Raw genomic sequence first — 25,000 nt, 5'->3', positions numbered from 1 at the left:
GTCCAGTGGGGTTTCTGGTGCGCTCCGAAGTGGGGTTATTGGAGCGGCCCCTCTTTTTTTGTCCGAGCGTTTGGTGGGGTTGCGCGCCCTGGTGGGCACCATGGTGCACACCAAGGAGCGCTCCGAAGTGTGCTCCAAGGTGCGGCGTGCACGAAGTCGGAGCCCGGTTTGCCCCGGGTGCGCACCTCGCGTGCACCTTCGCCGCGGTGGGCACCATGGCGTGCACGAAGTCGGAGCCCGGTTTGCCCCGGGTGCGCACCTCGCGTGCACCTTCGCCGGGGTGGGCACCTCGGCTGGGTTGCGCGCCCTGGTGCGCACCAAGGAGCGCTCCGAAGTGTGCTCCAAGGTGCGGCGTGCACGAAGTCGGAGCCCGGTTTGCCCCGGGTGCGCACCTCGCGTGCACCTTGGCGCGGTGGGCACCATGGCGTGCACGAAGTCGGAGCCCGGTTTGCCCCGGGTGCGCACCCCGCGTGCACCTTCGCCGGGGTGGGCACCTCGGCTGGGTTGCGCGCCCTGGTGCGCACCAAGGAGCGCTCCGAAGTGTGCTCCAAGGTGCGGCGTGCACGAAGTCGGAGCCCGGTTTGCCCCGGGTGCGCACCTCGCGTGCACCTTCGCCGCGGTGGGCACCTTGGCTGGGTTGGGCACCATTGAGCGCTCCGAAGTGTGCTCCAAGGTGCGCACCATGGCCCTCCAAGGTGCGCAGCATGGCGTGCACGAAGTCGGAGCCCGGTTTGCCCCGGGTGCGCACCTCGCGTGCACCTTCGCCAGGGTGGGCACCTCGGTGCGCACACCTTCTCAATGTTTTCTTGCCTTTTCTGGAAATTGGTGAAGGCAGCGCATCAAAGGTGCGCACCTCGGTGTGCTCCGAGGTGCGAACCCGAGAGCGCTCCGAGGTGCCCACGAAGTCGAAAGTCGGGTTAATTGCATTGTTTTCCCCGGGTGCGCTCCGAGGTGCGCAACATCGGTGCGCACCAAGGAGGGCTCCGAAGTGTGCTCCAAGGTGCGCACGATTCGGAGCTCGGTTTGCCCGGGGTGCGCACACCTTGGCTGGGTTGCGCACCCTTTGTGCGCTCCAAGGTGCGCACGAAGTCGGAGCTCGGTTTGCCCCGGGTGCGCACCTTCGCCAGGGTGCGCACCTTGATGCGCACGCCTTGGCTGGGCTGCGCACCTTGGTGGGCGCCATGGTGCGCACCTTTCGTGCGCTCCAAGGTGCGCACGAAGTCGGAGCTCGGTTTGCCCCGGGTGCGCACCTTGGTGGGCGCCATGGTGCACTCCGAGGTGCCCAAGATTGGTGCGCACCAAGGAGCGCTCCGAAGTGCGCTCCAAGGTGCGCAGGTGCGCGCGAAGTCGAAAGTTGGGTTAATTGTCCGGTTTGCCTCGGGTGCGCACCTTGCGTGCACCTTCGCCAGGGTGGGCGCCTTGGTGCGCACACCTTGGCTGGGCTGCGCACCCGGGCGCGCACACCTTGGCACCCGCGTTTCCTTCATTTTAAATTTTTTTTTTTTACAATCTCTCAAGTGGGAAATTCTATAATCTCAACTTTTTTTGCCTTTTCAGGAAACTTTTGAATGGAGCGCATCATTGGTGCGCTCCGAAGTGTGCTCCAAGGTGCGCACCTCTGGTGTGCTCCAAAGCTCTCTCTAGCTGCGTGCACCTGCCCCGGCCGCGCACCCGGCCCCGCCCAGCTTCGCTCACCTGTCCCGGGCGTCTGGTGCGGAACCTTAGAGTAAGAAACATCACCGTGCACCTTGGCCAACGTGCGCGACTCGACCGAGCGCGCACTGGCCGAGGTGCACACCGATTTCACCTGGGTGCGCGCGCAGCACCTCGGGCGCACCGGGGTGCGCGCACAACGCCCGGGTTGCACCGTGGCCTGTGTGCTCGGGGCGCCTCGGGTGCGCGCTCGGTGTCGCCCCCGCGCGCGCGGTAGTGCGGGCAGCGCACCCCGGCCCGGCCCGGCCCCGACGAGAACGCAAACGGGCAAAAGGTTTATTCAAATAGCATTGCGACGCCCGGCGAAAAACTAAAAAAGGGTGCAACACCGGGACTTCCCGGGAGGTCACCCATCCCAGTACTACTCCGGCCCAAGCGCGCTTAACTGCGGAGTTCTGATGGGATCCGGTGCACTAACGCTGGTATGATCGCACCCGTTATGAGCTTGTCGCAGTGTGTACTTAGCAAACCGCGACCCACGTGCGAATCCACCCCGGCCACCCACCCCCGTCGAGGTGCACACCCTCCCTCGCGAAGTGCGCCCCGTTCGCCAAGTGTGAGCCCTGCCCGGGTGCGCGCACCTTGCTAGGGCGTCGGGTGTGCACCCGGCCCGGCCTACGTGCGTGCACCTGGACGGGGCGTCGTGTGCGTGCAGTGTCCCGTCTGCAACGCGGTGCCCACACACCACCTCGGGCGCAACGACCTGCGCTCACATGTGGGCCGAGTGCACCTTGGTGCATGTTCGGGGCGCCTCGGGTGCACGCTCGATCTTGCCCCGGTGCACCAAGGCGCTCGGTTTGCCCCGGGTGCGCACTTGGTGCAAGGTGGGCACCCAAAATAGGGATCAAGCACCAAAACACAAGTTTCGGGATGCAAAATGGGACCCAAGGACCACAAATGCGTTCCAAGACCCATGATGGGTCCACGAGAACAAAAATGTGTTCCGAGACTTAATAAACAAATATTGGGTTTTAGGAGAAGAAACATGCTCTGATGCCCAAAACGAGAATCGACCCCGAAAAGGCCACAGGCCAAAAGTGGGATGCGAGACAAAAAAAAATGGGACCCGAGGACCAAAATTGGGTTCCCAGGTCGAAGACAGGGCAACCGGACAAGAAACGACCTCTAAGGCTCGAAATGAGTCCCGACGACTAAAACTTGACAAGAAGCACCCATCAGGCACCCAACTCGACACCCATGGGATGCCGACCCACCCGGGCTTCCACCTAGCACACCTTGGCACCCACCCACCCTCGCACCCAACCTCGCACCCAACTTAGCACCTTTGAACCCACATTGGCACTCACCCTGACCCTGGCACCTTGGAACCCACATTGGCACTCACCTTGACCCTGGCACCCACCTTTGCACTCACCTTGGGACCCACCCTGGCTCCCACCTCGGCACCCACCCAGACACCCACCTTGGTTCCTTGGCACCCACCTTGGATCCTTGGCACCCACCCCGACACCCACCTTGGCACGCAACTTGGCTACTTGCCACCCACCTTGGCTCCTTGACGCCCACCCCGACAACCACCCCGTGACCTACCCTGGCTAGGGTTGGTGCACACCCACCCTGGTGCCCACCTTGGCACCCACCCCATGACCCACCTTGGCACGCACCTTAGTACCCACCCCGTTACCCACCCTAGGACCCACCCCGTGACCCACCTTGGCCAGGGTGGGTGCCTTGGTGCGCACAACTTGCCTGGGCTGCACACCAGGGCGGGCTCAAGATGGCACCCGCGTTCCGTTTTTTTCACTATCTTTCAAAACGGAAATTTTAAAATCTCGTTTTTTTTTTTTTTTTGCCTTTTCTGGAAATTAGTGAAGGCAGCGCATCAAAGGTGCGCAATGCTGGTGCGAACCCGGGAGCGCTCCGATGTGTGCTCCAAGGTGCGGCGTGCACGAAGTCCGAGCCCGGCTTGCCCCGGGTGCGCACCTCGCGTGCACCTTCGCCGGGGTGAGCACCTTGGCTGGGTTGCGCGCCCTGGTGCGCACCAAGGAGCGCTCTGAAGTGTGCTCCAAGGTGCGGCGTGCACGAAGTCGGAGCTCGGTTTGCCCCGGGTGTGCACCTCGGGTGCGCACCTCGCGTGCACCTTCGCTGCGGTGGGCACCTTGGCTGGGTTGCGCGCCTTGGTGGGCACCATGCAGTGCACGAAGTCGGAGCCCGGTTTGCCCCGGGCGCGCACCTCCGCCAGGGTGGGCACCTTGGTGCGCACAACTTGCCTGGGCTGCGCACCAGGAAGGGCTCAAGATGGCACCCGCGTTCCGTTTTTTTCACTATCTTTCAGAACGGAAATTTTAAAATATCGTTTTTTTTTGCCTTTTCTGGAAATTAGTGAAGGCAGCGCATCAAAGGTGCGCAACGCTGGTGCGAACCTGGGAGCGCTCCGATGTGTGCTCCAAGGTGCGGCGTGCACGAAGTCGGAGCCCGGTTTGCCCCGGGTGCGCCCTGGTGGGCACCATGGTGCGCACCAAGGAGCGCTCCGAAGTGTGCTCCAAGGTGCGGCCTGCACGAAGTCGGAGCCCGGTTTGCCCCGGGTGTGCACCGCGGGTGGGCACCTTGGTGCGCATGCCTTGCCTGGGCTGCGCACCAGGGCGGGCTCAAGATGGCACCCGCGTTCCGTTTTTTTCACTATCTTTCAAAACGGAAATTTTAAAATCTCATTTTTTTTTGCCTTTTCTGGAAATTAGTGAAGGCAGCGCATCAAAGGTGCGCACCTCGCTGCCCACCACGGTGCGCAACGCCGGTGGGCACCCGGGAGTGCTTCGAAGTGTGCTCCAAGGTGCTGCGTGCACGTTGTCGGAGCCCGGTTTGCCCCGGGTGCGCACCTCGCGTGCACCTTCGTCGGGGTGGGCACCTTGGCTGGGTTTGCCCCGGCTGCGCTCCGAAGCGGGGTTATTGGAGCGCCGCCTCTTTTTTTGTCGGAGCGTTTGGTGGGGTTTCTCGCATTGGCTCTTCCCAGGCCCGGTTGCCACCCTGGCGCGCACGAAGTCGGAAGTAGGGTTAATTGCCCGGGTGCGCACCTTTGCCAGGGTGGGCACCTTACCTGGGCTGTGCACCAGGGCGGGCTCAAGATGGCACCCGCGTTCCGTTTTTTTCACTATCTTTCAAAACGGAAATTTTAAAATCTCCTCTTTTTTTTGCCTTTTCTGGAAATTAGTGAAGGCAGCGCATCAAAGGTGCGCACCTCGCTGCCCACCTTGGTGTGCTCTGAGGTGCGCACCCGGGAGCGCTACGAAGTGTGCTCCAAGGTGCGGCGTGCACGTTGTCGGAGCCCGGTTTGCCCCGGGTGCGCACCTCGCCTGCACCTTGGCCGGGGTGGGCACCCTGGCTGGGTTTGCCCAGGGTGCGCTCCGAAGCGGGGTTACTGGAGCGCCCCCTCTTTTTTTGTCAGAGCGTTTGGTGGGGTTTCTCGCATTGGCTCTTCCCAGGCCCGGTTGTTGGGTGCGCTCCCACCCTGGCGCGCGCGAAGTTGGAAGTTGGGTTAATTGCCCGGGCGCGCACCTTCGCCAGGGTGGGCACCTTGGTGCGCACACCTTGGCTGGGCTGCGCACCAGGGCGGGCTCAAGATGGCACCAGCATTCCCTTTTTCTCACTATCTTTCAAAACGGAAATTTTAAAATCTCGTTTTCTTTTGCCTTTTATGGAAATTAGTGAAGGCATCGCATCAAAGGTGCGCACCTCGCTGCCCACCTTGGTGTGCTCCGAGGTGCCCACCACGGTGCGCTCCGAGGTGCCCACCACGGTGCGCAACGCCGGTGCGAACCCGGGAGCGCCCCGATGTGTGCTCCAAGGTGCGGCGTGCACGAAGCCGGACCCCGGTTTGCCCCGGGTGCGCACCTCGCGTGCACCTTGGTGCGCACACCTTGGCTGGGTTGCGCGGCCTGGTGGGCACCATGGTGCGCACCAAGGAGCGCTCCGAAGTGTGCTCCAAGGTGCGGCGTGCACGAAGTCCTAGCCCGGTTTGCCCCGGGTGCGCACCTTCGCCGCGGTGGGCACCATGGCGTGCACGAAGTCGGAGCCCGGTTTGCCCCGGGTGCGCACCTCGCGTGCACCTTCGCCGGGGTGGGCACCTCGGCTGGGTTGCGCGCCCTGGTGCGCACCAAGGAGCGCTCCGAAGTGTGCTCCAAGGTGCGGCGTGCACGAAGTCGGAGCCCGGTTTGCCCCGGGTGCGCACCTTCGCCGCGGTGGGCACCCTGGTGCGCACCATGGCGTGCACGAAGTCGGAGCCCGGTTTGCCCCGGGTGCGCACCTCGCGTGCACCTTCGGCGGGGTTGCGCGCCCTGGTGCGCACCAAGGAGCGCTCCGAAGTGTGCTCCAAGGTGCGGCGTGCACGAAGTCGGAGCCCGGTTTGCCCCGGGTGCGCACCTCGCGTGCACCTTCGGCGGGGTTGCGCGCCCTGGTGGGCACCATGGTGCGCACCAAGGAGCGCTCCGAAGTGTGCTCCAAGGTGCGGCGTGCACGAAGTCGGAGCCCGGTTTGCCCCGGGTGCGCACCTCGCGTGCACCTTCGCCGCGGTGGGCACCATGGCGTGCACGAAGTCGGAGCCCGGTTTGCCCCGGGTGCGCACCTCGCGTGCACCTTCGCCGCGGTGGGCACCATGGCGTGCACGAAGTCGGAGCCCGGTTTGCCCCGGGTGCGCACCTCGCGTGCACCTTCGCTGGGGTGGGCACCTCGGCTGGGTTGCGCGCCCTGGTGCGCACCAAGGAGCGCTCCGAAGTGTGCTCCAAGGTGCGGCGTGCACGAAGTCGGAGCCCGGTTTGCCCCGGGTGCGCACCTCGCGTGCACCTTCGCCGCGGTGGGCACCATGGCGTGCACGAAGTCGGAGCCCGGTTTGCCCCGGGTGCGCACCCCGCGTGCACCTTCGCCGGGGTGGGCACCTCGGCTGGGTTGCGCGCCCTGGTGCGCACCAAGGAGCGCTCCGAAGTGTGCTCCAAGGTGCGGCGTGCACGAAGTCGGAGCCCGGTTTACCCCGGGTGCGCACCTCGCGTGCACCTTCGCCGCGGTGGGCACCTTGGCTGGGTTGGGCACCATTGAGCGCTCCGAAGTGTGCTCCAAGGTGCGCACCATGGCCCTCCAAGGTGCGCAGCATGGCGTGCACGAAGTCGGAGCCCGGTTTGCCCCGGGTGCGCACCTCGCGTGCACCTTCGCCAGGGTGGGCACCTCGGTGCGCACACCTTCTCAATGTTTTCTTGCCTTTTCTGGAAATTGGTGAAGGCAGCGCATCAAAGGTGCGCACCTCGGTGTGCTCCGAGGTGCGAACCCGAGAGCGCTCCGAGGTGCCCACGAAGTCGAAAGTCGGGTTAATTGCATTGTTTTCCCCGGGTGCGCTCCGAGGTGCGCAACATCGGTGCGCACCAAGGAGGGCTCCGAAGTGTGCTCCAAGGTGCGCACGATTCGGAGCTCGGTTTGCCCGGGGTGCGCACACCTTGGCTGGGTTGCGCACCCTTTGTGCGCTCCAAGGTGCGCACGAAGTCGGAGCTCGGTTTGCCCCGGGTGCGCACCTTCGCCAGGGTGCGCACCTTGATGCGCACGCCTTGGCTGGGCTGCGCACCTTGGTGGGCGCCATGGTGCACACCTTTCGTGCGCTCCAAGGTGCGCACGAAGTCGGAGCTCGGTTTGCCCCGGGTGCGCACCTTGGTGGGCGCCATGGTGCACTCCGAGGTGCCCAAGATTGGTGCGCACCAAGGAGCGCTCCGAAGTGCGCTCCAAGGTGCGCAGGTGCGCGCGAAGTCGAAAGTTGGGTTAATTGTCCGGTTTGCCTCGGGTGCGCACCTTGCGTGCACCTTCGCCAGGGTGGGCGCCTTGGTGCGCACACCTTGGCTGGGCTGCGCACCCGGGCGCGCACACCTTGGCACCCGCGTTTCCTTCATTTTAAATTTTTTTTTTTTACAATCTCTCAAGTGGGAAATTCTATAATCTCAACTTTTTTTGCCTTTTCAGGAAACTTTTGAATGGAGCGCATCATTGGTGCGCTCCGAAGTGTGCTCCAAGGTGCGCACCTCTGGTGTGCTCCAAAGCTCTCTCCAGCTGCGTGCACCTGCCCCGGCCGCGCACCCGGCCCCGCCCAGCTTCGCTCACCTGTCCCGGGCGTCTGGTGCGGAACCTTAGAGTAAGAAACATCACCGTGCACCTTGGCCAACGTGCGCGACTCGACCGAGCGCGCACTGGCCGAGGTGCACACCGATTTCACCTGGGTGCGCGCGCAGCACCTCGGGCGCACCGGGGTGCGCGCACAACGCCCGGGTTGCACCGTGGCCTGTGTGCTCGGGGCGCCTCGGGTGCGCGCTCGGTGTCGCCCCCGCGCGCGCGGTAGTGCGGGCAGCGCACCCCGGCCCGGCCCGGCCCCGACGAGAACGCAAACGGGCAAAAGGTTTATTCAAATAGCATTGCGACGCCCGGCGAAAAACTAAAAAAGGGTGCAACACCGGGACTTCCCGGGAGGTCACCCATCCCAGTACTACTCCGGCCCAAGCGCGCTTAACTGCGGAGTTCTGATGGGATCCGGTGCACTAACGCTGGTATGATCGCACCCGTTATGAGCTTGTCGCAGTGTGTACTTAGCAAACCGCGACCCACGTGCGAATCCACCCCGGCCACCCACCCCCGTCGAGGTGCACACCCTCCCTCGCGAAGTGCGCCCCGTTCGCCAAGTGTGAGCCCTGCCCGGGTGCGCGCACCTTGCTAGGGCGTCGGGTGTGCACCCGGCCCGGCCTACGTGCGTGCACCTGGACGGGGCGTCGTGTGCGTGCAGTGTCCCGTCTGCAACGCGGTGCCCACACACCACCTCGGGCGCAACGACCTGCGCTCACATGTGGGCCGAGTGCACCTTGGTGCATGTTCGGGGCGCCTCGGGTGCACGCTCGATCTTGCCCCGGTGCACCAAGGCGCTCGGTTTGCCCCGGGTGCGCACTTGGTGCAAGGTGGGCACCCAAAATAGGGATCAAGCACCAAAACACAAGTTTCGGGATGCAAAATGGGACCCAAGGACCACAAATGCGTTCCAAGACCCATGATGGGTCCACGAGAACAAAAATGTGTTCCGAGACTTAATAAACAAATATTGGGTTTTAGGAGAAGAAACATGCTCTGATGCCCAAAACGAGAATCGACCCCGAAAAGGCCACAGGCCAAAAGTGGGATGCGAGACAAAAAAAAATGGGACCCGAGGACCAAAATTGGGTTCCCAGGTCGAAGACAGGGCAACCGGACAAGAAACGACCTCTAAGGCTCGAAATGAGTCCCGACGACTAAAACTTGACAAGAAGCACCCATCAGGCACCCAACTCGACACCCATGGGATGCCGACCCACCCGGGCTTCCACCTAGCACACCTTGGCACCCACCCACCCTCGCACCCAACCTCGCACCCAACTTAGCACCTTTGAACCCACATTGGCACTCACCCTGACCCTGGCACCTTGGAACCCACATTGGCACTCACCTTGACCCTGGCACCCACCTTTGCACTCACCTTGGGACCCACCCTGGCTCCCACCTCGGCACCCACCCAGACACCCACCTTGGTTCCTTGGCACCCACCTTGGATCCTTGGCACCCACCCCGACACCCACCTTGGCACGCAACTTGGCTACTTGCCACCCACCTTGGCTCCTTGACGCCCACCCCGACAACCACCCCGTGACCTACCCTGGCTAGGGTTGGTGCACACCCACCCTGGTGCCCACCTTGGCACCCACCCCATGACCCACCTTGGCACGCACCTTAGTACCCACCCCGTTACCCACCCTAGGACCCACCCCGTGACCCACCTTGGCCAGGGTGGGTGCCTTGGTGCGCACAACTTGCCTGGGCTGCACACCAGGGCGGGCTCAAGATGGCACCCGCGTTCCGTTTTTTTCACTATCTTTCAAAACGGAAATTTTAAAATCTCGTTTTTTTTTTTTTTTTGCCTTTTCTGGAAATTAGTGAAGGCAGCGCATCAAAGGTGCGCAATGCTGGTGCGAACCCGGGAGCGCTCCGATGTGTGCTCCAAGGTGCGGCGTGCACGAAGTCCGAGCCCGGCTTGCCCCGGGTGCGCACCTCGCGTGCACCTTCGCCGGGGTGAGCACCTTGGCTGGGTTGCGCGCCCTGGTGCGCACCAAGGAGCGCTCTGAAGTGTGCTCCAAGGTGCGGCGTGCACGAAGTCGGAGCTCGGTTTGCCCCGGGTGTGCACCTCGGGTGCGCACCTCGCGTGCACCTTCGCTGCGGTGGGCACCTTGGCTGGGTTGCGCGCCTTGGTGGGCACCATGCAGTGCACGAAGTCGGAGCCCGGTTTGCCCCGGGCGCGCACCTCCGCCAGGGTGGGCACCTTGGTGCGCACAACTTGCCTGGGCTGCGCACCAGGAAGGGCTCAAGATGGCACCCGCGTTCCGTTTTTTTCACTATCTTTCAGAACGGAAATTTTAAAATATCGTTTTTTTTTGCCTTTTCTGGAAATTAGTGAAGGCAGCGCATCAAAGGTGCGCAACGCTGGTGCGAACCTGGGAGCGCTCCGATGTGTGCTCCAAGGTGCGGCGTGCACGAAGTCGGAGCCCGGTTTGCCCCGGGTGCGCCCTGGTGGGCACCATGGTGCGCACCAAGGAGCGCTCCGAAGTGTGCTCCAAGGTGCGGCCTGCACGAAGTCGGAGCCCGGTTTGCCCCGGGTGTGCACCGCGGGTGGGCACCTTGGTGCGCATGCCTTGCCTGGGCTGCGCACCAGGGCGGGCTCAAGATGGCACCCGCGTTCCGTTTTTTTCACTATCTTTCAAAACGGAAATTTTAAAATCTCATTTTTTTTTGCCTTTTCTGGAAATTAGTGAAGGCAGCGCATCAAAGGTGCGCACCTCGCTGCCCACCACGGTGCGCAACGCCGGTGGGCACCCGGGAGTGCTTCGAAGTGTGCTCCAAGGTGCTGCGTGCACGTTGTCGGAGCCCGGTTTGCCCCGGGTGCGCACCTCGCGTGCACCTTCGTCGGGGTGGGCACCTTGGCTGGGTTTGCCCCGGCTGCGCTCCGAAGCGGGGTTATTGGAGCGCCGCCTCTTTTTTTGTCGGAGCGTTTGGTGGGGTTTCTCGCATTGGCTCTTCCCAGGCCCGGTTGCCACCCTGGCGCGCACGAAGTCGGAAGTAGGGTTAATTGCCCGGGTGCGCACCTTTGCCAGGGTGGGCACCTTACCTGGGCTGTGCACCAGGGCGGGCTCAAGATGGCACCCGCGTTCCGTTTTTTTCACTATCTTTCAAAACGGAAATTTTAAAATCTCCTCTTTTTTTTGCCTTTTCTGGAAATTAGTGAAGGCAGCGCATCAAAGGTGCGCACCTCGCTGCCCACCTTGGTGTGCTCTGAGGTGCGCACCCGGGAGCGCTACGAAGTGTGCTCCAAGGTGCGGCGTGCACGTTGTCGGAGCCCGGTTTGCCCCGGGTGCGCACCTCGCCTGCACCTTGGCCGGGGTGGGCACCCTGGCTGGGTTTGCCCAGGGTGCGCTCCGAAGCGGGGTTACTGGAGCGCCCCCTCTTTTTTTGTCAGAGCGTTTGGTGGGGTTTCTCGCATTGGCTCTTCCCAGGCCCGGTTGTTGGGTGCGCTCCCACCCTGGCGCGCGCGAAGTTGGAAGTTGGGTTAATTGCCCGGGCGCGCACCTTCGCCAGGGTGGGCACCTTGGTGCGCACACCTTGGCTGGGCTGCGCACCAGGGCGGGCTCAAGATGGCACCAGCATTCCCTTTTTCTCACTATCTTTCAAAACGGAAATTTTAAAATCTCGTTTTCTTTTGCCTTTTATGGAAATTAGTGAAGGCATCGCATCAAAGGTGCGCACCTCGCTGCCCACCTTGGTGTGCTCCGAGGTGCCCACCACGGTGCGCTCCGAGGTGCCCACCACGGTGCGCAACGCCGGTGCGAACCCGGGAGCGCCCCGATGTGTGCTCCAAGGTGCGGCGTGCACGAAGCCGGACCCCGGTTTGCCCCGGGTGCGCACCTCGCGTGCACCTTGGTGCGCACACCTTGGCTGGGTTGCGCGGCCTGGTGGGCACCATGGTGCGCACCAAGGAGCGCTCCGAAGTGTGCTCCAAGGTGCGGCGTGCACGAAGTCCTAGCCCGGTTTGCCCCGGGTGCGCACCTTCGCCGCGGTGGGCACCATGGCGTGCACGAAGTCGGAGCCCGGTTTGCCCCGGGTGCGCACCTCGCGTGCACCTTCGCCGGGGTGGGCACCTCGGCTGGGTTGCGCGCCCTGGTGCGCACCAAGGAGCGCTCCGAAGTGTGCTCCAAGGTGCGGCGTGCACGAAGTCGGAGCCCGGTTTGCCCCGGGTGCGCACCTTCGCCGCGGTGGGCACCCTGGTGCGCACCATGGCGTGCACGAAGTCGGAGCCCGGTTTGCCCCGGGTGCGCACCTCGCGTGCACCTTCGGTGGGGTTGCGCGCCCTGGTGCGCACCAAGGAGCGCTCCGAAGTGTGCTCCAAGGTGCGGCGTGCACGAAGTCGGAGCCCGGTTTGCCCCGGGTGCGCACCTCGCGTGCACCTTCGGCGGGGTTGCGCGCCCTGGTGGGCACCATGGTGCGCACCAAGGAGCGCTCCGAAGTGTGCTCCAAGGTGCGGCGTGCACGAAGTCGGAGCCCGGTTTGCCCCGGGTGCGCACCTCGCGTGCACCTTCGCCGCGGTGGGCACCATGGCGTGCACGAAGTCGGAGCCCGGTTTGCCCCGGGTGCGCACCTCGCGTGCACCTTCGCCGGGGTGGGCACCTCGGCTGGGTTGCGCGCCCTGGTGCGCACCAAGGAGCGCTCCGAAGTGTGCTCCAAGGTGCGGCGTGCACGAAGTCGGAGCCCGGTTTGCCCCGGGTGCGCACCTCGCGTGCACCTTCGCCGCGGTGGGCACCATGGCGTGCACGAAGTCGGAGCCCGGTTTGCCTCGGGTGCGCACCCCGCGTGCACCTTCGCCGGGGTGGGCACCTCGGCTGGGTTGCGCGCCCTGGTGCGCACCAAGGAGCGCTCCGAAGTGTGCTCCAAGGTGCGGCGTGCACGAAGTCGGAGCCCGGTTTGCCCCGGGTGCGCACCTCGCGTGCACCTTCGCCGCGGTGGGCACCTTGGCTGGGTTGGGCACCATTGAGCGCTCCGAAGTGTGCTCCAAGGTGCGCACCATGGCCCTCCAAGGTGCGCAGCATGGCGTGCACGAAGTCGGAGCCCGGTTTGCCCCGGGTGCGCACCTCGCGTGCACCTTCGCCAGGGTGGGCACCTCGGTGCGCACACCTTCTCAATGTTTTCTTGCCTTTTCTGGAAATTGGTGAAGGCAGCGCATCAAAGGTGCGCACCTCGGTGTGCTCCGAGGTGCGAACCCGAGAGCGCTCCGAGGTGCCCACGAAGTCGAAAGTCGGGTTAATTGCATTGTTTTCCCCGGGTGCGCTCCGAGGTGCGCAACATCGGTGCGCACCAAGGAGGGCTCCGAAGTGTGCTCCAAGGTGCGCACGATTCGGAGCTCGGTTTGCCCGGGGTGCGCACACCTTGGCTGGGTTGCGCACCCTTTGTGCGCTCCAAGGTGCGCACGAAGTCGGAGCTCGGTTTGCCCCGGGTGCGCACCTTCGCCAGGGTGCGCACCTTGATGCGCACGCCTTGGCTGGGCTGCGCACCTTGGTGGGCGCCATGGTGCGCACCTTTCGTGCGCTCCAAGGTGCGCACGAAGTCGGAGCTCGGTTTGCCCCGGGTGCGCACCTTGGTGGGCGCCATGGTGCACTCCGAGGTGCCCAAGATTGGTGCGCAACAAGGAGCGCTCCGAAGTGCGCTCCAAGGTGCGCAGGTGCGCGCGAAGTCGAAAGTTGGGTTAATTGTCCGGTTTGCCTCGGGTGCGCACCTTGCGTGCACCTTCGCCAGGGTGGGCGCCTTGGTGCGCACACCTTGGCTGGGCTGCGCACCCGGGCGCGCACACCTTGGCACCCGCGTTTCCTTCATTTTAAAATTTTTTTTTTTTACAATCTCTCAAGTGGGAAATTCTATAATCTCAACTTTTTTTGCCTTTTCAGGAAACTTTTGAATGGAGCGCATCATTGGTGCGCTCCGAAGTGTGCTCCAAGGTGCGCACCTCTGGTGTGCTCCAAAGCTCTCTCCAGCTGCGTGCACCTGCCCCGGCCGCGCACCCGGCCCCGCCCAGCTTCGCTCACCTGTCCCGGGCGTCTGGTGCGGAACCTTAGAGTAAGAAACATCACCGTGCACCTTGGCCAACGTGCGCGACTCGACCGAGCGCGCACTGGCCGAGGTGCACACCGATTTCACCTGGGTGCGCGCGCAGCACCTCGGGCGCACCGGGGTGCGCGCACAACGCCCGGGTTGCACCGTGGCCTGTGTGCTCGGGGCGCCTCGGGTGCGCGCTCGGTGTCGCCCCCGCGCGCGCGGTAGTGCGGGCAGCGCACCCCGGCCCGGCCCGGCCCCGACGAGAACGCAAACGGGCAAAAGGTTTATTCAAATAGCATTGCGACGCCCGGCGAAAAACTAAGAAAGGGTGCAACACCGGGACTTCCCGGGAGGTCACCCATCCTAGTACTACTCCGGCCCAAGCGCGCTTAACTGCGGAGTTCTGATGGGATCCGGTGCACTAACGCTGGTATGATCGCACCCGTTATGAGCTTGTCGCAGTGTGTACTTAGCAAACCGCGACCCACGTGCGAATCCACCCCGGCCACCCACCCCCGTCGAGGTGCACACCCTCCCTCGCGAAGTGCGCCCCGTTCGCCAAGTGTGAGCCCTGCCCGGGTGCGCGCACCTTGCTAGGGCGTCGGGTGTGCACCCGGCCCGGCCTACGTGCGTGCACCTGGACGGGGCGTCGTGTGCGTGCAGTGTCCCGTCTGCAACGCGGTGCCCACACACCACCTCGGGCGCAACGACCTGCGCTCACATGTGGGCCGAGTGCACCTTGGTGCATGTTCGGGGCGCCTCGGGTGCACGCTCGATCTTGCCCCGGTGCACCAAGGCGCTCGGTTTGCCCCGGGTGCGCACTTGGTGCAAGGTGGGCACCCAAAATAGGGATCAAGCACCAAAACACAAGTTTCGGGATGCAAAATGGGACCCAAGGACCACAAATGCGTTCCAAGACCCATGATGGGTCCACGAGAACAAAAATGTGTTCCGAGACTTAATAAACAAATATTGGGTTTTAGGAGAAGAAACATGCTCTGATGCCCAAAACGAGAATCGACCCCGAAAAGGCCACAGGCCAAAAGTGGGATGCGAGACAAAAAAAAATGGGACCCGAGGACCAAAATTGGGTTCCCAGGTCGAAGACAGGGCAACCGGACAAGAAACGACCTCTAAGGCTCGAAATGAGTCCCGACGACTAAAACTTGACAAGAAGCACCCATCAGGCACCCAACTCGACACCCATGGGATGCCGACCCACCCGGGCTTCCACCTAGCACACCTTGGCACCCACCCACCCTCGCACCCAACCTCGCACCCAACTTAGCACCTTTGAACCCACATTGGCACTCACCCTGACCCTGGCACCTTGGAACCCACATTGGCACTCACCTTGACCCTGGCACCCACCTTTGCACTCACCTTGGGACCCACCCTGGCTCCCACCTCGGCACCCACCCAGACACCCACCTTGGTTCCTTGGCACCCACCTTGGATCCTTGGCACCCACCCCGACACCCACCTTGGCACGCAACTTGGCTACTTGCCACCCACCTTGGCTCCTTGACGCCCACCCCGACAACCACCCCGTGACCTACCCTGGCTAGGGTTGGTGCACACCCACCCTGGTGCCCACCTTGGCACCCACCCCATGACCCACCTTGGCACGCACCTTAGTACCCACCCTGTTACCCACCCTAGGACCCACCCCGTGACCCACCTTGGCCAGGGTGGGTGCACCCACCCTGGTGCCCACCTTGGCACCCACCCATCCTAGCACCCAGCCTGTGACCGGGCTTGGAACCCAACCTTGCACCCGTCTTGGCCAGTGTGGGTGCGCACCCATCCTGGCACCCACGTTGTGACACACCCTTTAACCCACGCACCCTAGCAGCCACGTTGGCACCCACCTTGGAACACAACCTAGCAACTTGGCACCCACCCCGTGACCCACCTTGGCATCCACCATAGCAGTCGCCCACTTGGCACCCACCTTGGAACCCAAGTTGGCACCCACCTCGGCACCCACCTTGACACTTGTGGACCCACCTTGCCACTCACCCTAGCATCGACCCATCCTAGCACCCACCCTGGCACCTTTGCACCCTAGCACTCACCCATCCTAGCACCTAACCTGTGACCCACCTTGACACTCACCCTCGCACCCACCTTGGAACCCAACCTAGCACCCACCCACCCTGACACCAACCCTAGCACCTACCCACCCTTGCACCCACCCTGTGACCCATCTTGGCACCCACCCATCCTACCACTCAACCTATCACCCACCTTCTCACCCACCTTGGCATCCACCTTAGCACCCACCCACACTGGCACCTTGGCACCCACCTCGGGCAAGGTGGGTGCACACCCACCCTGACACCCAATTTAGAACCAACCGAGCATGTTACCCACCTTGGCACCCACATTGCAGCCCACCCTAGTACCCACCCTATGACCCACATTGGCATCCACACCCTAGCACCCAGGCACCTCGACACCCGCCTTGACACGCACCCTAGCACTAAACCTGTGACCCACCTTGGAACTCACCCTAGAACCCACCCACCCTGTGAACCACCTTGGCATCCACCTTAGCACCCACCCACCTTGGCACCCACTCTAGCACTCACCCATCCTAACACCCAACTTGTTACCCACCTTGGCACCCGCCCTCGCGTCCACCTTGAAACCCACCCTAGCACCCACCCACGCAGGAGCCCACCTTGGCACCCAACCTAACACCCACGCATCCTGGCACCCAACTTGTGACCCACCTTGGAACCCACCCTAGTACCCACCTTTGAACCCACTATATCACCAACCCACCTTGGCACCCACCCTATGACCCTCTTTGGAATCCACCCTAGCACGCACCCACCCTGGCACCCACCATGGAGCGCACCCTAGCACCCACCCACCTCGGCACGCACCTCAACACCCACCTTGGTGTGCGCACTGCGCCAACCTCTCAAAGACCCTATGTGGTGCGCTCCAAAGTGTACACCTTTGGTGCGCTCCAAGGTGCGCACCTTTGGTGCACACCGAGGTGCACACCAAAGTGTGCACCGAGGTGAGCACCAAAGTGCACTCCAAGGTGCACACCAAGGCGTGCACCTTTGGTGCGGTCAATGCAAACGAATTCGGAAGTTGGGGTCGATGTCCTAATCGCTGCTGCAGACTACACGTATGAGAATCGGACAAATAGCTTTATATAGGGGAGGTGTTGCGTTTGATGGGTCGACTCCCCTGGTTGTGTGCACTGCACCAACTTCAAAGACCCTGTCTTGTTTAAGAAGTCAAAAGTTGGGGTGGATGTCCTAATCATTGCTGCAGTCTACGCATGTATGAGAATCAGACAAATAGCTTATATAGGGGAGGTGTTGCATTCGGTGGGTTGACTCCCCTGGTTGTGCGCACTGCGCCAACCTCAAAGACCCCGCATAGCAGAAGAAGTCGGAAGTCGGATTTTGGTGAGCACCAAGGCGTGCACCTTTGGTGCGGTCAACGCAGACGAATTCAGAAGTTGGGGTGGATGTCCTAATCGTTGTTGCAGGCTACACATGTATGAGAATCAGACAAATAGCTTATATAGGGGAGGTGTTGGGTTTGATGGGTCAACTCCCTTGGTTGTGCGCATTACGCCAACCTCAAAGACCTTGTTTTCGTTAAGAAGTCAAAAGTTGGGGTCAATGTCCTAATGGCTCCTGTAGGCTACACATGTATGAGAATCGGACAAATAGCTTATATAGGGGAGGTGTTGGGTTTGATGGGTCGACTCCCCTGGTTGTGCGCATTACGTCAACCTCAAAGACCTTGTTTTCGTTAAGAAGTCAAAAGTTGGGGTCGATGTCCTAATTGCTCCTGTAGACTACACATGTATGAGAATCAGACAAATAGCTTATATAGGGGAGGTGTTGGGTTTGATGGGTTGACTCCCCTAGTTGTTCGCATTACACCAACCTCAAAGACCTTGTTTTCGTTTAGAAGCCGAAAGTTGGGGTCGATGTCCTAATTGCTCCTGCAGGCTACGCATGTATGAGAATCAGACAAATAGCTTATATAGGGGAGGTGTTGGGTTTGATGGGTCGACTCCCCTGGTTGTGCGCATTGCGCCAACCTCAAAGACCCTGCATTGCGGATGAAGTCGAAAGTCAGAGTTTGGTGTGCTACAAGGTGTGGTCGAAGGTGCTCACCTAGGTGTGCACCTTTGGAGCGCAGGAAAAGTGCCCTCCAAAAGTGCGCACCTTTGGAGTGCACAAAAGTGCCCTCCAAAAGTGCGCACCTTTGGAGCGCACAAAAGTGCCCTCCAAAAAGTGCCCTCCAAAAGTGCGCACCTTTGGAGCGCACAAAAGTGCCCTCCAAAAAGTGCCCTCCAAAAGTGCGCACCTTTGGAGTGCAGAAAAGTGCCCTCCAAAAAGTGCCCTCCAAAAGTGTGCACCTTTGGAGTGCACAAAAGTGCCCTCCAAAAGTGCGCACCTTTGGAGCGCAGAAAAGTGCCCTCCAAAAAGTGCCCTCCAAAAGTGCGCACCTTTGGAGCGCAGAAAAGTGCCCTCCAAAAAGTGCCCTCCAAAAGTGCGCACCTTTGGAGCGCAGAAAAGTGCCCTCCAAAAAGTGCCCTCCAAAAGTGCGCACCTTTGGAGCGCAGAAAAGTGCCCTCCAAAAAGTGCCCTCCAAAAGTGCGCACCTTTGGAGCGCACAAAAGTGCCCTCCAAAAAGTGCCCTCCAAAAGTGCGCACCTTTGGAGCGCACAAAAGTGCCCTCCAAAAGTGCGCACCTTTGGAGCGCACAAAAGTGCCCTCCAAAAGTGCGCACTTTTGGTGCGCACCAAGGCGCTGGTTCGGTCGTTGCAGGCGAGTTCGGAAGTTGGGGTCGATGTCCTGAGCGGAGGTGCAAACTACACAGGTGTCGGAATCGGACAAATAGCTTATATAGGGGAGGTGTATGCTTCGATGGGTCGACTCCCCAGGTTGAGCGCACCGCGCCAACCTCAAAGACCCTACGGTATGGATGAAGTCGGAAGTTGGGTCCGATGACCGATTCGATTAGTAGGTATGCTCATGAGGTCGGAATTTGGGTCCGATGACCTGCCATGTGCAGGAAGGCGAATGTTGGCACTGTGCGTTGCAAGGTGCACACCAAGGTGCTGGTGCGGTCTTTTTAGTCGAGTTCGGAAGTTGGGGTCGATGTCCTGATCGGAGGTGCAAGCTACACAGGTGTGGGAATCGGACAAATAGCTTATATAGGGGAGGTGTATGCTTCGTTGGGTCGACTCCCCGGGTTGAGCGCACCGCGCCAACCTCAAAGACCCTACGGTATGGATGAAGTCGGAAGTTGGGTCCGATGACCGATTCGATATGTAGGCATACTCGCGAGGTCGGAATTTGGGTCCGATGACCTGCCATGTGCAGGAAGGCGAATGTTGGCACTGTGCGTTGCAAGGTGCGCACCAAGGCGCTGGTTCGGTCGTTGCAGGCGAGTTCGGAAGTTGGGGTCGATGTCCTGATCGGAGGTGCAAACTACACAGGTGTGGGAATCGGACAAATAGCTTATATAGGGGAGGTGTATGCTTCGTTGGGTCGACTCCCCGGGTTGAGCGCACCGCGCCAACCTCAAAGACCCTACGGTATGGATGAAGTCGGAAGTTGTGTCCGATGACCGATTCGATATGTAGGCATACTCGCGAGGTCGGAATTTGGGTCCGATGACCTGCCATGTGCAGGAAGGCGAATGTTGGGACTGTGCGTCGCAAGGTGCGCACCAAGGCGCTGGTGCCGTCGTTGCAGTCGAGTTCGGAAGTTGGGGTCGATGTCCTGGTCAGAGGTGCAAACTACACAGGTGTGGGAATCGGACAAATAGCTTATATAGGGGAGGTGTATGCTTCGATGGGTCGACTCCCCGGGTTGAGCGCACCGCGCCAACCTCAAAGACCCTACAGTATGGATGAAGTCGGAAGTTGGGTCCGATGACCGATTCGATACGTAGGCATATTGGCGAGGTCTGAATTTGTGTCCGATGACCTGCCATGCGCAGGAAGGCGGAATTTGGGTCCGATGACCGAGTTGATGGCGTGCCATGCGCAGAAAGGCGGAATTTGGGTCCGATGACCGAGTTGATGTTGATGGCCCGCCATGCACAGGAAGGCGGAATTTGGGTCCGATGACCGATTTGAAGGCGTGCCATGCGCAGAAAGGCGGAGTTTGGGTCCGATGACCGAGTTGATATTGATGGCCCGCCATGCGCAGGAAGGCGGAATTTGGGTCCGATGACCTGACATACGCATGGAGTCCGACTCGGGGGCCGATGTTCGATTCGATGACTTGCATTGTGGGTAAAGTCGGAAGTTGTGGTCTTTGACCCGATTCGATGACCAGACTTCGGCTGCTTGAGAATCGGACAAATAACTTATATAGGGGAGGTAGTGTTCTCGAGCATCCTCCCCCCGTGCCCGTTTATGTCGATTGATGCTGGTGCTCGACTGGTTGGAGCGCTCGGATGCAAAAATCTTGCACCAGGATTTATCGATTGTGATGGACACGGCAAGTCTCCTGATTGCTATGCAGGAGCTCATCGTGAATCTCTATGCGGCCTTGGTATGGACTCGACCTGCGGAATGGTTCGGCAATGGTAGTCGCTCCAACACGTCCTTGCAATGGCCACAGAGGTGATTCGACTAGAGCTCCAGTCTAGCTTTTGGGTTGCTTGGCGGACTGGTATAGCCGCGATCGAGTTCCGGCCATGAACGTTTTAGATAGCTCTTGGGCTTTCTGGGACGGAAGTCGGAAGTTTGGGCTGTTGTCCGATTTGATGACCATTCTTCGGATGTGTGAGAATCGGACAAATAACTTATATAGGGGACTGTGTTGTCTCACGCAGCCCCCTCCGTGCCCCTCTATCTCGACCGATGTTGGTGCTTGAAAGGGTTGGGATCGCTCGGATTTATAAACGTGCACCACCATTTGTCGAGTGTGAGGGACGCGGCAGGTCTCCTAAATGCTATACGGGCGCTCTCTGAGAATCTCTATCCGGCCTCGACACAGACTAGTCTTGCTGAATGGTTTGGCACTGGTAGTCGATCCAACACGTCGTTGTTGTGGCCGCCTAGGCGATTCGATTCGAGCCCCCGTCTAGCTTTTGGGTTGCTTGGCGGATTTTGCCCTATCCGCAAGTGAGCTCGGTCCCTAAACGTTCGAGAAACCCGATTGCTATGCGCCGACTCTCTTTCTTGCGAGCCTCCATCTAGCTTTTGGGTCTCTACGGAACGGAAGTCGGAATCTGGGACCGTTGTTTGATTCGACGAGGCAGACTACGGTTGTGCGAGAATCGGACAAATAACTTATATAGGGGAGGTGTTGACTGGAGCATTCTCCCCCGTGCCCCTCTAACTCGACCAATGCTGGCGCTCGAACGGTGGTAGCGCTCGGATTTTCGTTGAGCGCCAGCATTGGTCGATTTAGAGGGGCATGCGAGATTCCCGAATGCTATGCGAGGGCTCTAACGGAAATGTCTATTGGTTTCGGTATGGATGCAATTGCGAGTGGTTCGGCAAAGGTAGTCGTTCCGATGCGTCCATGTCGTGGCCAAATCGATAATTCGATTTGAGCCCTCGTATAGCATTTGGGTCTCTCGATGTGATTCCGCATTCCAGTCCCTTTGGGCACTGCTTGAGCCGCATCCCAGGGGGTTCCCTTCCCAATAATCTGCCTCGCAACCCGATTGCTATGCGGTGAGGCTCCTCGGCCGCCTCGGAACTATCTGTGTATCAGACGCATCGCGGGATAAGGGGTTGGCAACGGTAGTCGCCCCAAGCGCGTCCGATGCTTGGACCATTCCGAGGCGGCCCTGAAGCCTCTTCCGTCTAGCCGTTGGGTCCTTCTCGCCGCATCCCTCGCCTCGCACCCCGATTGCTATGCGGTGAGGCTCCTCGGCCGCCTTGGAACTATCTGTGTATCGGACGCATCGCGGGATAAGGGGTTGTCACTGGTAGTCACCCCAAGCGCGTCCGATGCTTGGACCATTCCGAGGCGGCCCTGAAGCCTCTTCCGTCTAGCCGTTGGGTCCTTCTCGCCGCATCCCTCGCCTCGCACCCCGATTGCTATGCGGTGAGGCTCCTCGGCCGCCTTGGAACTATCTGTGTATCGGACGCGTCGCGGGATAAGGGGTTGTCACTGGTAGTCGCCCCAAGCGCGTCCGATGCTTGGACCATTCCGAGGCGGACCTGAAGCCTCTTCCGTCTAGCCGTTGGGTCCTTCTCGCCGCATCCCTCGCCTCGCACCCCGATTTCTATGCGGTGAGGCTCCTCGGCCGCCTTGGAACTATCTGTGTATCGGACGCGTCGCGGGATAAGGGGTTGTCACTGGTAGTCGCCCCAAGCGCGTCCGATGCTTGGACCATTCCGAGGCGGCCCTGAAGCCTCTTCCGTCTAGCCGTTGGGTCCTTCTCGCCGCATCCCTCACCTCGCACCCCGATTGCTATGCGGTGAGGCTCCTCGGCCGCCTTGGAACTATCTGTGTATCGGACGCGTCGCGGGATAAGGGGTTGTCACTGGTAGTCGCCCCAAGCGCGTCCGATGCTTGGACCATTCCGAGGCGGACCTGAAGCCTCTTCCCTCTAGCCGTTGGGGCTTTCTCGCCGCATCCCTCGCCTCGCACCCCGATTGCTATTCGGTGAGGCTCCTCGGCCGCCTTGGAACTATCTGTGTATCGGACGCATCGCGGGATAAGGGGTTGGCAGTGGTAGTCGCCCCAAGCGCGTCCGATGCTTGGACCATTCCGAGGCGGCCCTGCAGCCTCTTCCGTCTAGCCGTTGGGGCCATCTCGCTGCATCCCCCACCTCGCACCACGATTGCTATGCGGTGAGGCTCCTTGGCCGCCTCGGAACTATCTGTGTATCGGACGCATCGCGGGATAAGGGGTTGTCACTGGTAGTCGCCCCAAGCGCGTCCGATGCTTGGACTATTCCGAGGCGGCCCTGCAGCCTCTTCCGTCTAGCCGTTGGGGCCATCTCGCCGCATCCCCCAGCTCCTCGGCCGCCTCGGAACTATCTGTGTATCGGACGCATCGCGGGATAAGGGGTTGGCAGTGGTAGTCGCCCCAAGCGCGTTCGATGCTTGGACTATTCCGAGGCGGCCCCGCAGCCTCTTCCGTCTACCCTTTGGGGCCATCTCGCCGCATCCCTCGCCTCGCACCCCGATTGCTATGCGGTGAGGCTCCTCGGCCGCCTGGGAACTATCTTCGTATCGGATGCATCGCGGGATAAGGGGTTGTCACTGGTAGTCGCCCCAAGCGCGTCCGATGCTTGGACTATTCCGAGGCGGCCCTGTGGCCTCTTCCGTCTAGCCGTTGGGGCCATCTCGCCGCATCCCTCACCTCGCACCCCCATTGCTATGCGGTGAGGCTCCTCGGCCGCCTTGGAACTGTCTTCGTATCGGAAGCATCGCGGGATAAGGGGTTGTCACTGGTAGTCGCCCCAAGCGCGTCCGATGCTTGGACTATTCCGAGGCGGCCCTGCAGCCTCTTCCGTCTAGCCGTTGGGGCCATCTCGCCGCATCCCCCACCTCGCACCCGGATTGCTATGCGGTGAGGCTCCTCGGCCGCCTTGGAACTATCTTCGTATCGGACGCATCGCGGGATAAGGGGTTGTCACTGGTAGTCGCCCCAAGCGCGTCCGATGCTTGGACTATTCCGACGCGGCCCTGTGGCCTCTTCCGTCTAGCCGTTGGGGCCATCTCGCCGCATCCCCCACCTCGCACCCCGATTGCTATGCGGTGAGGCTCCTCGGCCGCCTTGGAACCATCTTCGTATCGGACGCATCGCGGGATGAGGGGTTGTCACTGGTAGTCGCCCCAAGCGCGTCCGATGCTTGGACCATTTCGAGGCGGCCCTGAAGCCTCTTCCGTCTAGCCGTTGGGGCCTTCCCGCCCCATCCCTCGCCTCGCACCCCCGATTGCTATGCGGTGAGGCTCCTCGGCCGCCTTGGAACCATCTGTGTATCGGACGCATCGCGGGATAAGGGGTTGGCACTGGTAGTCGCCCCAAGCGCGTCCGATGCTTGGAGCATTCCGAGGTGGCCCTGAAGCCTCTTCCGTCTAGCCGTTGGGGCCTTCCCGCCCCATCCCTCGCCTCGCACCCCGATTGATATGCGGTGAGGCTCCTCGGCCGCCTTGGAACTATCTGTGTATCGGACGCATCGCGGGATAAGGGGTTGGCACTGGTAGTCGTCCCAATCGCGTCCGATGCTTGGACCATTCCGAGGCGGCCCTGCAGCCTCTTCCGTTTAGCCGTCGGGGCCTTCCCGCCGCATCCCTCGCCTCGCATCCCGATTCCTATGCGGTGAGTCTTCTCGGCCGCCGCGGAACTATACCTGTTATTGCTACTGCATCCTTCGGCTGGTAACCTCCTCTGCCGCCTTGGAACGTTCTCTTTGTCGGACGCGTCGCGGGATAAGGGGTTGGCACTGGTAGTCGCCCCAAGCGCGCCCGATGCATAGACCGCTCCGAGTTGACCTTGCTTTCAGCCTCTCACATGCATAGACCTCTCTGAGTCGACCCTGCAGCCTCTCACGTTTAGCCTTTGGAATCTCGCCTCACAACATGATTGCTATCCTTGATGCATCCCTTGCCTCGAGCCCTGATTGCTTTCTTGGCTGCATCCCTCCTCTCCTCACAGCCCGGTTGTCATCACTGCTTCATCCGTCGCTTCATGCATTCTGGCTGCTGGGCCCTTCCCACCGCACACCTCGATTGCTATCTCTTCTGCATCACACACCCCGATTGCTATCTCTGCTACATCCCTCGGCTCTCACTTCTGCATCCTTCGCCTCCCACCTCGATTGCTATCAATGCTGCATCCGTAACCTCACACCCCGATTGCTATGCGGGGAGGCTCCTTGGCCGCCTTGGAAATTTCTGTGTGTCGGACGCACCGCGGGATAAGGGGTTGGCACTGGTAGTCGCCCCAAGTGCGCCCGATTCTTAGACCGCTTCGAGGTGACCTCGTAGCCTCTTTCGTCCAGGCTTCCTGCCTTCAACGCCCTTTTTACACCTCGATTGCTATGCGCGGGCTCGTTGGCGTCTATCACCTCTCTGCGAAGAGTGGCACGATGATTGTTGGGGTAAATCGTAGCAGTCCGATCTCTGGCCTTGGGCCATTGTGAGGGCTGATCGATTTCCTGTGCGCATCTCGTGTTCGCC

General features: G+C 61.3%; 3 non-coding genes across 3 annotated transcripts; all 3 read right to left on the bottom strand.

The window, feature by feature from the left end:
* Positions 1-2,030: 2,030 nt before the first annotated feature.
* Positions 2,031-2,149, bottom strand: LOC131867385 (5S ribosomal RNA). The gene has a single exon (XR_009365943.1). It is a non-coding gene; the product is annotated as a 5S ribosomal RNA (ribosomal RNA).
* Positions 2,150-8,138: 5,989 nt separating this feature from the next.
* Positions 8,139-8,257, bottom strand: LOC131867384 (5S ribosomal RNA). The gene has a single exon (XR_009365942.1). It is a non-coding gene; the product is annotated as a 5S ribosomal RNA (ribosomal RNA).
* Positions 8,258-14,173: 5,916 nt separating this feature from the next.
* Positions 14,174-14,292, bottom strand: LOC131867372 (5S ribosomal RNA). The gene has a single exon (XR_009365930.1). It is a non-coding gene; the product is annotated as a 5S ribosomal RNA (ribosomal RNA).
* Between the last annotated feature and the right edge of the window lie 10,708 nt (positions 14,293-25,000).

The sequence above is a fragment of the Cryptomeria japonica genome, unplaced genomic scaffold (genome assembly GCF_030272615.1).
Source record: "Cryptomeria japonica unplaced genomic scaffold, Sugi_1.0 HiC_scaffold_169, whole genome shotgun sequence".
Classification (NCBI taxonomy): domain Eukaryota; kingdom Viridiplantae; phylum Streptophyta; class Pinopsida; order Cupressales; family Cupressaceae; genus Cryptomeria; species Cryptomeria japonica.
This window is presented reverse-complemented; position numbering and strand designations above follow the sequence as displayed.